Here is a 12,449-nt window from a genome sequence, read left to right on the forward strand (position 1 = left end):
AGCGCCGCTAATGCTCTGGTCTTTAGCGGCGTTTTTGGAAAATCGCCGCAAAAACATTTTATTTGTCTAATTACTATTTAATTTGTTTATTTATATTAATTAAAATTCTATTTATTTTAATTGAATATTTGTTAAAATGGATAAATTTGAAATAATGACACTTAGAAATAATTTGAAATAAAAATAGAAAAATATTTGTTAAAAATGGAAAATTTAAAATACTATTATTTTAAAATAATTTTAAAGTTTTTTGGGTACATGACTGATTGATTTTTAATTTATATATTAAATCATTTCATATATAATTGTAAAAGATACGATAGTATTAATTTTAAAATATTTAATTAATTATCATTATAGTTTAGGGTTTAATATAAATGGTTTAGGGTATATGGTTAATTTAGGATTTAAGGCCGGTTTAGGATTTACAGTTTTAAGGTTTATAGATTATGGAATTAGGGATTCTGGTTTAAGGGTTGTGATTTAGGGGTTAAGGGTTAGGGGTTAGGGATTCGGGTTAGGGTTTAGGGTTTAATTTAATTAGTGTTTTTTAATTTATATATTAAATAAGGTTTAGGGTTAGTAGTTAGGGTTTGGGGTTTGGGCCGGGGTTAGGGGTTAGTGATTTAAGGTTTAGAGATTCGAGGTCGGGTTAGGGTTTAAGGTTTAGATTAATTAGTATTTTTTAATTTATATATTAATTAAGTTCTTATATAATTGTAAAAAGAGGGTTAGGGTTAGGGGTTTAGGGTTTATGTTTTATGATTTAGGATTTAGGAGATAGGGTTTAGGAGATAGTTTAAATTATTTAAGAGACAATAGATCAATTTTATATATATTAAATGGTTTAGGATTTAAGGTTTACTTTAGATTTATTAAATGATGAAAATTTATACAATTAACAAATGTTTTATATTTAAAAATATTTAATCTAAATTTAGATTAAATGGTTTAAACCATTTGATATATTTAAATATTAGATTTAAAAATTTGATAAATAAATATATTGAGTTTTAAATTTGAACTATGAAATTATAATTATCTTTTATTTAATAACAATTTTCCATTTAAATTCAAATATGAAAATTTTAGTAATCCTTTTCAAGAGTCGAGTTTAGACATAAAATTGATCTCGACTCAATTTGGGACAATCCAAAGTATTAATTAAGATTTAAGATGCTTTTAAGTCAACAAATTAAAGCTTACATGTTGAAATTAATTAAGGGAATGTAAACAAGAAAATTAATTAAGGGAATGTAAACAAGAGAAAAGAATGCTTCATGTGCATATTTGATAATTTAATTATCTAAGCTTTAGCTTATACTATAAAAAGAAAGTTTGATGGGTGTATTTGTTTAACAACATACAATATTATTGGTCTCCTTGATTTTGTTTTTTCTTTTACTATTATTATTATTTTGTTTTTAAATGTAAATTTAAATTTAAATTTTATCCAAATATTTACATATTTATATTTCAATTTATCTCATTTTATATAATTTATATAAAAAGTAGTTTAATTTGAATATTACTTTCCTCAAAAAATTAAAATTTGCTTACTTAAAATATTAAAATAGTTATTATTTAATATACAAAATAAAAAATTTTAACAGAGTAAAACGGTGTCATTTTATTCAAAATAACATAATTTTTTATGGCGTTTTCTTAAAAAACGCTGCAATAGATAAGCAATAGCGACGTTTTTAATAAAAACACCGCAAAAATCATTTAAAAAAAAAGGCGCGTTTTATTTCCAAATTTCTCCGCCTAAGATCTCCAAATTAAAGGAGCTCCCCTACTAAAGCAGAAAGGTTTTTGAAATTCCTTTTGTGCTTTCTCTTTGTCAAAAAAGAACAAAATCCCTAAACATAAGCGTTTCTCCTCAACTGTGTATATAGCTAAAACCCCTTTCTTTTCAGTTCCCATTTAAACCCTAAATTCCTAATAGCAAAATCTAAGCAACAAAGCAATGGCAGAGGGGGCAGGAGAAGAAAAGAAGAAATTTTCAATCTGGGATTTGCCAGATGTGCAAATGGGTCAACTTCCGCCGCATCTTGAACTCCAACGAAGTCGTGTTTCATGCAATAAGGACGCCCCTATCCATGTATTTCTCTCTTACCCCCTTTTTTTTATCACCTAAAGCACACATCTTCAGTTGAAATTTTTTCATGAACACCCTTTTATTCATATATGGAGTGTTAAGAAACAGTGGTTTCTTGGGGTTGTTTAATTGGGTAATTAAAAAAAATGGAGCCTTTTTCCCTATTTGGGGTTTGGGTTAGTTTCTTTGTATCATCTGTCTTGTTCTGTTCTTAAGGTTCTGAAATTTGTGGGTCTCTTTTTTTGTATTATAATTAAACGTCTTATGTTTTGGGGGCTTTTGTTGCTTGTAGACTGAGAGTATTCAATATTCTGGCGCTTGGATCTGCAATTGTTAGTCACTGACTGGTCCAAACTTGGTATAACATGGAACTGATGTAAATAGACTTTTCTGCACTTATTATTGTACATGTGCATATAGAATGTCTGGTCTGAAAATAGTTGAGCAAAAGACTGAAGGGAAGGAGGTTTTAAACTTAAAAGCTTTCTTTTGGACTTCAAGTACAGTTATTTTTCATGGTGACTTGAATATATTCTCTGGTGTTTGGTGGTAGGATGTGGGAACTACTTTTTTTTTGTTTGTTTGTTAATTTATCAAATATTCAACTATACAACTCAGCGCAGATTTTTCTGATTTGATTTTATTGTTAATTGCACCATATTAGTCTCAGTAACTAATCTAGTTTAACTGATATGATATCTTCTTTTAGGGTCTTACATGGTTAACTGGTCTCCAAAGTTACAGACTGCTGTTTCTGACTTGGTATGAATCTAGTCCACATTCCTCTTTCTCTGCCTTTTCTCTGTCTTATTTTTATGTGTTGAAACTGCTTTGATCTTTCTTTTTATTTTATATTAGACGGAGAAAGCATTTCTCAAACACCCCAAGGTGTTTTTAAGGTGAACTAGCTTCTTCCATGTCTTTATTAATTCTTGGTTTTGTTGATTTCATTTTTAAATTATTGGTGTTTTTCGAGATCTGGGTTAAATTAGTGATGTTTTTTTTTTCTGTTTAGATCTTAAATTAATTTGAAATTTGATTCGGTATTTTGGCGGCTTGAATTTCAATTCAAAATATCTGTTTTCTTAATGTAAATTTTGTGATACTTGCACTTGGATCTGCAATTGTTCTTCCCCCTGCTAAATTATGAATCCATCTGTTACAAATCTGTTTTGCATTGTTCATCAAATAACATGCACAAATAATATTATTTGTATATATTTTGAGGAAAATTATAATATTATTATATATAATCAATGCAAAATTTTTAAGGCACCTTATTAAATACGAAATTTATAGGCACGAAACTAAGAATGATTGATCAGATATTTTATCTGTTTACTGAAATTCAAGATTGATCGTCATGTTTCAGTGTTTATTTTATAGTTCCTGGGAAAATGAGTACTTGAAATTTGAGGTTTTCCTTTGCTGGGTCTGTAATATTTGGGAAAAGAATGAAGCCTGTTTATTGAAATTCTTTCATTGTTTTTTCAATTGAAAGATTACTTGTGTTCAAGCTTATGAATTTTTTTCCCTTGAGAATTTGGAGTTCTTATTGAGTGAACCTGTGATTTTGTCATATTATTTCTTTGCTTGCAGTGGTCCAAAACTTGTAGGATATGAGTGAAAGAGTGAGGCAAAAATGTTCACATAGTGAGGAAAAATATCAGACAAACATTAGTTTGGAGACACTCGATAGTGGATGTTTGAATTCAGCTACAGTTTGTGGAGTTGATTGGACAACCTTGCCTGATGATACAGTTATTCAACTCTTCTCTTATTTGAATTATCGAGATCGAGCTAGTTTGGCATCAACTTGTCGAACATTTAGGCTCTTAGGTTCTTTGCTCTGTTTATGGGGGTCACTGGACCTCCGATCTTACAAATTTGATACTGTAGCTGCAGTCTCACTCTCCTTGCGATGCAAGAATCTCCAGAGACTTAAATTTCCTGCAGCAGGCTCAGCAGATGCAATAGTTAGTCTTCAAGCAAGGGAACTTCGAGAAATAAGTGGTGATTTTTGTCGTGACATTACCGATGCTGCACTTTCTGTGTTTGTCATAAGTTCTTTAAGCACACCTTTATCCAATACTGGTTCTGCTGTAATGAACTGGATTTTGAGAGTTAGTTGCCTATTATTTCCCATATACTTTTAACTGTGTGTGATCTGTTTTACTCATTTCAGTTATATCAGGAAGTGCATGAAAAAGTCAGAGATGCCGTAATTGCCTTTGTAAGTTTACATCATTGTGTCATGGTTAATTGTATATAGGTCACATTTTGAATAAAAAAACTAAGAGGAGTGGTTACTTTATTAGATTGATAAAGAACGTGAGGGAGAACAGATAGACCGAGCATTATTGAAGAATGTATTGGGTATTTTTTTTGAGATTGGCATGGGACAAATGGATCGTTATGAGGATGATTTTGAAGAAGCCATGCTTCAGGATACTTTATTACCAAGATTTCCTTGATTAAGTAAATGTATTATATCTTTTATTACCAAGATTTACTTGATTAAGAAAATGCATTGTATATTTTATTACCTTGCATATGTATTATTTATTTTAGTTTTGATTCTAAATTTTTATTTTTACTTAAGTGTTCTAACTTTTGGATTTTAATTGTGCTATTAATTTATTATTTTAAATTTATTAATTTTTATATTTATATTTAGTTTTAAAGTTAAAATTTTTGTATAAAATTTAATTTAAATAATAATTTTTATTTATCCTTAAAACATAATATAATATTTATCATAGAAATAAATATTATTTAAAAAAAAAATATTTTTTTAAAAGATAAGTTTTTAGCGGCGTTTTTGTGAAAAGCGTCGCTAAAGGTCATGGTCTTTAGCAGCGTTTGCGGGAAAAAGTGCTGCTAAAGGTCATGGTCTATAGCGGCGTTTGTGGGAAAAGCGCCGTTAAAGGTACTGGTCTTTAGCGGCGTTTGTGGGAAAAGCGCCGCTAAAGGTATTGGTCTTTAGCGGCGTTTGTGGGAAAACGCCGCTAAAGGTACTGGTCTATAGCGGCGTTTGTGAAATAGCGCCGCTAAAGGTACTGGTCTTTAGCGACGTTTGTGGGAAAAGCGCCGCAAAAGTTAGCGACACATTCTATAGTGGCATTTTTGGCGGCGCTTGTCAAAGCGCCGCAAATACTTTTAGCGACGCTTAAAGGCCTTAAAAAGCGCTGCTAAAAACCTATTTTGATGTAGTGGTACTTGCGTTATATATATATTAAAATTGGATAAGAGTAAATTTTAACGGAAGTATTTTATTAATTTGGTAAATTTTATTTAATTGGATAAGGGTAAATTTTAATGAAAGCATATTAAATTATTTACCTTAATTTAAAAAATACTAAATGATTTATTTTCACATTATTATTTACCTTAAATAATAGAAGTAGCATTTTCTCAAGTGGAAATTAAAGGATTGGCAAGGATAAATAAATGGATACGGAAAAAACATAGAAACACTCACAGCATAAATGTATCTATTGATTCAAATATTCAACTCAAAGAAAGAAAAAGTAGAGATAATATCATAGCTATCTTGACTGAAGTTGGTAGCATATGTTTGTCTTAAGTAGGCTTTAAATAAGCACTCATCGATGAAACTCCTTTGAAAACCCCTCATTGATAAATGTATATGAGCCCTTGTTGGCTCTATACCTAGGAGACCTGGAATGATTGCAATTTGTTTTGGCCTTCTTTCAAAATAAGAGCAAACATGCAAATCCCCGATTTTAAAGGTGGAGGTGCTATTTGTGACTCTTCTAGCCTATAATTGAAATAAATTCAAAGTACGTAAAATTATATCTACATAAAAGATCACTTGTGCATCATTGCCAACGAACTCCAAGTAATATGTAGGATTCCATAGGGTTGAAATCTTTTCATTAGCTTGCATTTTGGATTATAATTTTTTTTTTGGATGTTTATTTGGGTGAACTTGATAAAGACATTGGTAGGCCATGAAGTCTCAAAGAGGTTGGAAGTAAAATATATATTTAAAATCATCAAATAGATGTGTTGAATTTGAAGGCATGATAATAGAAACACATTCATGGCTGATATTCCTGCAAAATTATATTTCAAACTATCAAATATATTTTACTCTTCTCTTCTAAAAGAAAAGATCAAGCTCTTCTCTAAAGCAAAAAAGAAAAGAAATCATAACAAAATTGGAAAAAAAAAAAAAGTGGAACTAAAAGAAGAATCTCACTGAACATGGAAATAAAGATATGAATGACAAAGCAAGGTAAAATTGAAAAGTATCTAGAAAAAATCCTTCAATTTGAACTCTATATATTATGGGTGAGCGTTTGATTGAATCAAGTGAAAAATTTTCGATTTGACGAGTCCTATTTTATCATCCTAACTCGATTTGAAAAATTTTCAAATTGAGTCGAGTCAAATCGAGTGAAATTGTTCAAGTTAAATTAAAAACTTAAATATGTCAAATTAAGATTTTATTATAGTATAACTAATTTCATATTAAAGCACATAAATTTGAAACCATATATATATATTTGACAACTTTTCAAAGGAAAATTAAAAAAAAATACGTTAGTATGATAAACTTGAATCATAAATTAACTTATTGAAGTCCTCAAAATTATTATTCTAAAAATTTTAATTTTTTAACTTTCTTTATATATATTTTAGAATGTTTTATAATTTTTTAAAAATATAAATTTTAGAATTTTATAAATATTTTGAATTTTTGAAAATTATTTTGAATTATTTTGTAATTTTTGTTGAGAGAGAGAGACCAATTTGCTCATTTGCAAACTTGACAGGACCAAAAGGGTATTTACATCAATCTATTATTGAATTATTTGAATTATTCAATTGTAAAATTCAACTTAATTCGAACTCAAAACTTGAATTACTTGTCACATCCCAAAAATCGGGTTAGGAGAATCGAGTAAGTAAATCAGGGGTTAGCGAATTGAAAATCATAATTAGATAATTAAATAATTAGGAATTAATTAAATAAAATATTAAAATAATTAGAATTACTAATTTTAGGTTAAGAAATTAAAATTAGGTGTCCGGGAACTAATTTGGTTAAAACAGATTTTAAAAACAAGGTTTGATTTGAAAATAATTTTGAAATTAGTTTTAATTGGAAAACAAGGGCCTATTTGAAAAAGGGAAGAAACTGGAGGTGGTTAAATGAACAATGGCCCAATTTTTAAAAATGGGTTGCCTATTTAACAGCCCCTACATCTCCTTCCCTCCCATTCTTCATCTTCTTCAAAAATTTGCCAAACACCAAATCAAAACTTTTCTCCCGAAATTAGTTGATCATTTTTTATTCTTAAGCTCTATAAACACAAAATCTCTTTTCAATTTTGAAGAACACTCATGTTTTCATCCTTAAAATCCTCAAGAGATCTTCATACGTTTTAGCTTGAATTAGCTCCACAGCTCGTCGATTTTACAAAATTGAGGTGAGATTCTAACTTCTTATGATTAAACTAAGTGAATTGTTATTTCAATTCGAGGTTTTGATTTAATCAAGATCTCAATATATCACTTGATTTTAAGTTAATTTTTTGCTTAAAAATGGTAGATCTCGTATTTCTTGGCTAAGCTTTGGTTTTAAAGTGATTTCTAACCCATTTTGATCTAATTAAAAGGTATTTGATCTTAATTTAACAAATCTTTAATGAATTTAAACAAATTGAATGTTTTCCCTTTTAAAAGATCACATAAGCTTGATTTTTCTTGAAAAATTAAACCGTAAAATTGGATAAAATTGATTGTTTAGATATGTAATTAGATGATATTTAGGATGTATAAAGTTGAAATTCAAGCTTAGAAATGAGATTTGAGTGGTTAAACGCCTATTTTGGCAAAACTAGTTAAAATTTTTATATAAAGGTTAATAGGCTTTGATCTATGATTTTGGAATGATTAAATGGTGTTTGTTGGTGTTAGTAATGCCTTAGTAATGTGTTTGATGTGTATGAAAAGTGTCAGTTCATTTGGAAGCCTCTACAACCATGTTTGTTGGTGTTAGTAATGTCTTTGTAATGTCTTTATAATGTGTTTGATGTGTATGAAAAGTGCCAATTCATTTGGGAGCCTCTACAATCATAGACAAAGGCAAATAGAAACTTACTTAAGCATGGTAGTTGAAGCAATGGTTGCTAAGGTGAGTGGTCTGATATATTGCATTTAAACTCCAGTATGCAGGCTAAGTTAACATATGCGGACCCCTACTCAATTAATATGCGAACCTTGATTTCTCCTGGTGCAAACCATTGCAATTTTGTTTAAGTGTAGGGTATGCATGCTGTGCGATTTTAATAAGCCAAATGCATGAATTTAAATTGTGCATGTAATTATAGGAATAAAATAGGCAAGTCGTAACTGTAAACTATGGAATTTGACGTGACAAGTGTGTGAAATTGTGCACTTAAAAGTTGCTTGTGTGTGCATATTAGTAGGTGTGAGCAATTCTGTGAGCTATTGTACTAATACATAGGTATATATAATAGAAATATGTGTGCATGGTCTTGTTATAAATATAATATATAAATATGAGTAAAAGGGTCCTGCTATATACATAATACTAGGGGTGAATCTAGGGGGCTGGCAGGGACCTTGCCCCCCTAAAATAGAAAATTGACCCTTTAAAATTTTTAAAATTTTAAATTCGTAAAGGTAAAATTACACTTTGGTCCCCTAAAAATGATAAAATTTTGATTTAATCCTTTAAATTTTGCATTTTTATTATTGTGAAAATTACAATTTAATTTCAGTCCCCCTAAAAAAATTTTCTAGCTTTGCCCCTGCAGAATACCTATATATGCATGGGTTTTGTTATATATATAATATATGCGTGGATTTTGTTATATATATAAAATATATGCGTATATGGTTCATATATATACACAATATATATGTGTGTAGGGTCTTATGATACAATATATATGCGTTTAATGATTATATATGTGTATAGGGAATTGCTTTATATAATATATATACATGTATATCGCACTTGGAATGTGCTGAAATTTGATGTGACAATGGGTTTTAAATAGATATGTATATATATGATATATTAATGCATCTTGTTATATATATAATATATATGTTTATGGGTCATAAAATATAATATATATTCATTTGAGGGTCATGTTTTATATAATATATATACATGCGTGGATGGGTTTTGTAATGTTTACGAATTAATATAAAAAAAATAACGTGAACTCTTTTAATATGCAAATTTTACTGATAATGTGTATATCCATGCATGTAAGAACCAGTATGTGAATTATGAGCTCTATGTTAATTCAAGCTTTGATTAGTGTAGAATTATATTATCGTGAAATGCTAGGTGCGAGCTCAACTATAGTTCGAGCCAATTATATTTGTGTACTGTGTTATATTGTGAACAATGTTAACTTGGCAAATTATATCATTATGGTGAACTATATTAATTTGCCAAATTGTGTATTGTGATATTTTGAGTTGCATTGTATGTAAGCTAAGCTATTGCATGCCATATGCTAAATAAAATATGTGAACAATGATTTATGTGAGCTATGTCAGGAATGATATGTGAACTGTGTTATGTGTGCAATATATGTTGCATGAAAGTTATATTATTTGTGAACCATGCTCTATTACGAATTGTGTTATAATGTGTGAGCTCTGCTTAATTGCAAGCCTTATTATACTGAATATTGTGAATATGTTAAAGAGATATTTTGGCATTGTGACCTTATAGAACCATTGGATATAGTTGGCATGCCATAGGATTGTGAGTACTCACCCGTATTATTGTGGTGGGCATTATGCTTGAAGATAACGTTGGAAAGATAATTGAATGTTGAGCATAGCTCCATTCAATGGAGACAACGTAAGGCTCTATGAGTTGGGAGTGTTGGAGAGTGTAAGCATTCATGCTAAACTTATATCGGAGATAGCGTAGGTCTCTTTGAGTCCAAAATTGAGGCGTTATAAGGAGATCTATTTATTCAATGTGTGGTGATAGAGTCCACTTATAGGTGGTGATAGAGTCCCCTATGTATTTCATAATCACAAAAATTTCAATTTATAATTATTTGAGATATATGAGTTATGATGTGGTATGAATGAATTATTATATTGAATGAACTGTTATTATGCATGAACTGTTATTTCATATGATTTTTTATTTTATATGAATTGCCTATTCTATGTGAATCGTTTAATTCATGTGAATTGTTATCTTGTGTGAGTTGTGATAAAAGTGAATCATTTAGGTATGCTTATTTCACCTAACCTGATTGATATGTTTATTTGTAGTATGTTTGAGCACTTACTGAGCTTTCATAAACTCTCCCATTCTTTTATAATATTGCAGTGATTTAGCTTGTGAAAAGGTGTGGAAGTGAGTCATCCAAGTGATCCAAATCGAGGCTATACCTAGGTATGTCGTTGTGTTCCCAATCATAATAAAGAAGTTAATATGAGACTAAATTATGGGTTTTAGAATTAGTTTTAGTTATAATTGTCGGGTTGTAATTGGACATTATGGAGTCTTTAATTAGTTTAATCTGGAACTTTTACTAGTGCTTTAGATAGATGATTGAATAGTAAATTATGATTGCTCGGTGAATGCTTTGATTAATTGATCGACTAACTCAAAAGTGCATGTGGAAAAGCCGTTGGACATTAGGTAAGACCTAGATGTTAAAGGTGTGTTTTAGAAAACAATTGAATGTTTAGTATGCATGAATGTAGAATTGGGCTAATTACGTAAATTGTTAGTTGCCTACGAACTAATTAAATGACAAATTTTATGAAATTGTGCGCAATGTTTTAATTGATCTTTCGAAACAAGACTTATACGTATAATCCTATAATACTATTTTCAAACCTTGTGAAATGGTTTTTTCGATATTTTACTATATTACGATTTAAATCTAATTATATGTTTTTAAACAAAACGGTTTTTCAAGTCCTTACAAATATAGCCCTTTTAAAAATACCCTATTGCATGCATGTATGTTTAACTAAAGTTTTCGAGGTAATTATCTGTTAAATATTAAATTGTAAATTAGTCTTGTTGTTGATTGTTGATCAGAGTAGCACAACAGAAGCGTGATATTAGGTTTTTATTGAATATTACATGACAAATTGTGTGGTGTAATTGGTTGGTTGGTGTGTTTTGTGGTGGTTTAAATTGAGACTCACTTTGGTGACTAATGTGATGTTCGAAATTTGGGTCGATCGTCCCAACCGGGTTTGGGGTGCCATATTACTTATACGAGTTGACTCGAATAATTCAAATAACTCAATTCTATTAACTCGAAATTTGAAAAAAAATTTGATTTTTTCGAATCGAATCAAGTTTTGCTCTCTTCTACTATATACCACGTTTAACACACAATTGCATTTGGTAAATAAAATAGATGATAAAATTAAAGCAATCATTGAATTTTGTATATCGAATTAAGGTCAGCAACAAATATCATTTTAATCACAAACATAAAGTTTTCCTAAAACCCTAAATTTCAATTTGACCTCATATCTCAACCATAGCTTCAACAACATTAGCAATCATTGCCATTAGATCCTGTCATTGCAGTAGTTGGACAGGCACTCCGTTTGTTGCCATTTGGGTCATCGAACTAACGGGATCTCCAAACTCCATGGTTGCAAATGGTATTACTATTGGAACATTTCCAAAATATATAGTGTTCCAATAGTTGCAAATGAAAAGTTATAAGTTATCAAAAGTTATTTCACTTAATTAATAACAAATAGTCATAATTATTCAAGTAGATATCTATTGAATAATTATGTTTATTGCTAAAGATATGACTATACATTTGGGTAGTTATGTCCCTATGAAGAGACATAAGGCCTCGTATAAATAGGAGTGAAGTTTCATTTGCATGACAACCCAAAAAACACATTAAAAGTTTCTTTCTATTCTCCCACCATTTTTTATATTTCTAGATTGTTTTATAAAAAATTACTGCAGAAATTCTTTATAGAAATTGATATCATTGCTATGCTCCGCTCAGTGCTCAATGGACTATTTCCGTCAATGCAAAACGTAAACAGACATTAAGCTTTATTGTATCCTCAAGATTCATTTATCAGTAACTTTTTTGCACACCATAATATAGGTGGGCGAATAGAACCTTAAAAAAAGTGACATTGATACACACCTTAAAGCTTCATTAATTTCTCATAAGTTTATTTTATCCCCACTCACCAACAATTACATATTAAATACATTATAAAAAATATATAAAATACAAACACAATAATGAGAATCAAATCTAATAGTGATTAAATAAATAATTTGCCACATACCTTAAAAGTTTTTTGG

General features: G+C 29.5%; 1 long non-coding RNA gene across 1 annotated transcript; it reads left to right on the forward strand.

Moving 5' to 3' along the window:
- Positions 1-1,793: 1,793 nt before the first annotated feature.
- On the forward strand, positions 1,794-4,697 carry LOC105798760 (uncharacterized). Its single transcript, XR_008188522.1, has 5 exons — positions 1,794-2,104; positions 2,811-2,863; positions 2,960-3,000; positions 3,701-4,334; positions 4,420-4,697. It is a non-coding gene; the product is annotated as an uncharacterized LOC105798760 (long non-coding RNA).
- The last annotated feature ends 7,752 nt before the right edge of the window (positions 4,698-12,449 follow it).

The sequence above is a fragment of the Gossypium raimondii genome, chromosome 9, assembly GCF_025698545.1.
Source record: "Gossypium raimondii isolate GPD5lz chromosome 9, ASM2569854v1, whole genome shotgun sequence".
Taxonomy (NCBI): domain Eukaryota; kingdom Viridiplantae; phylum Streptophyta; class Magnoliopsida; order Malvales; family Malvaceae; genus Gossypium; species Gossypium raimondii.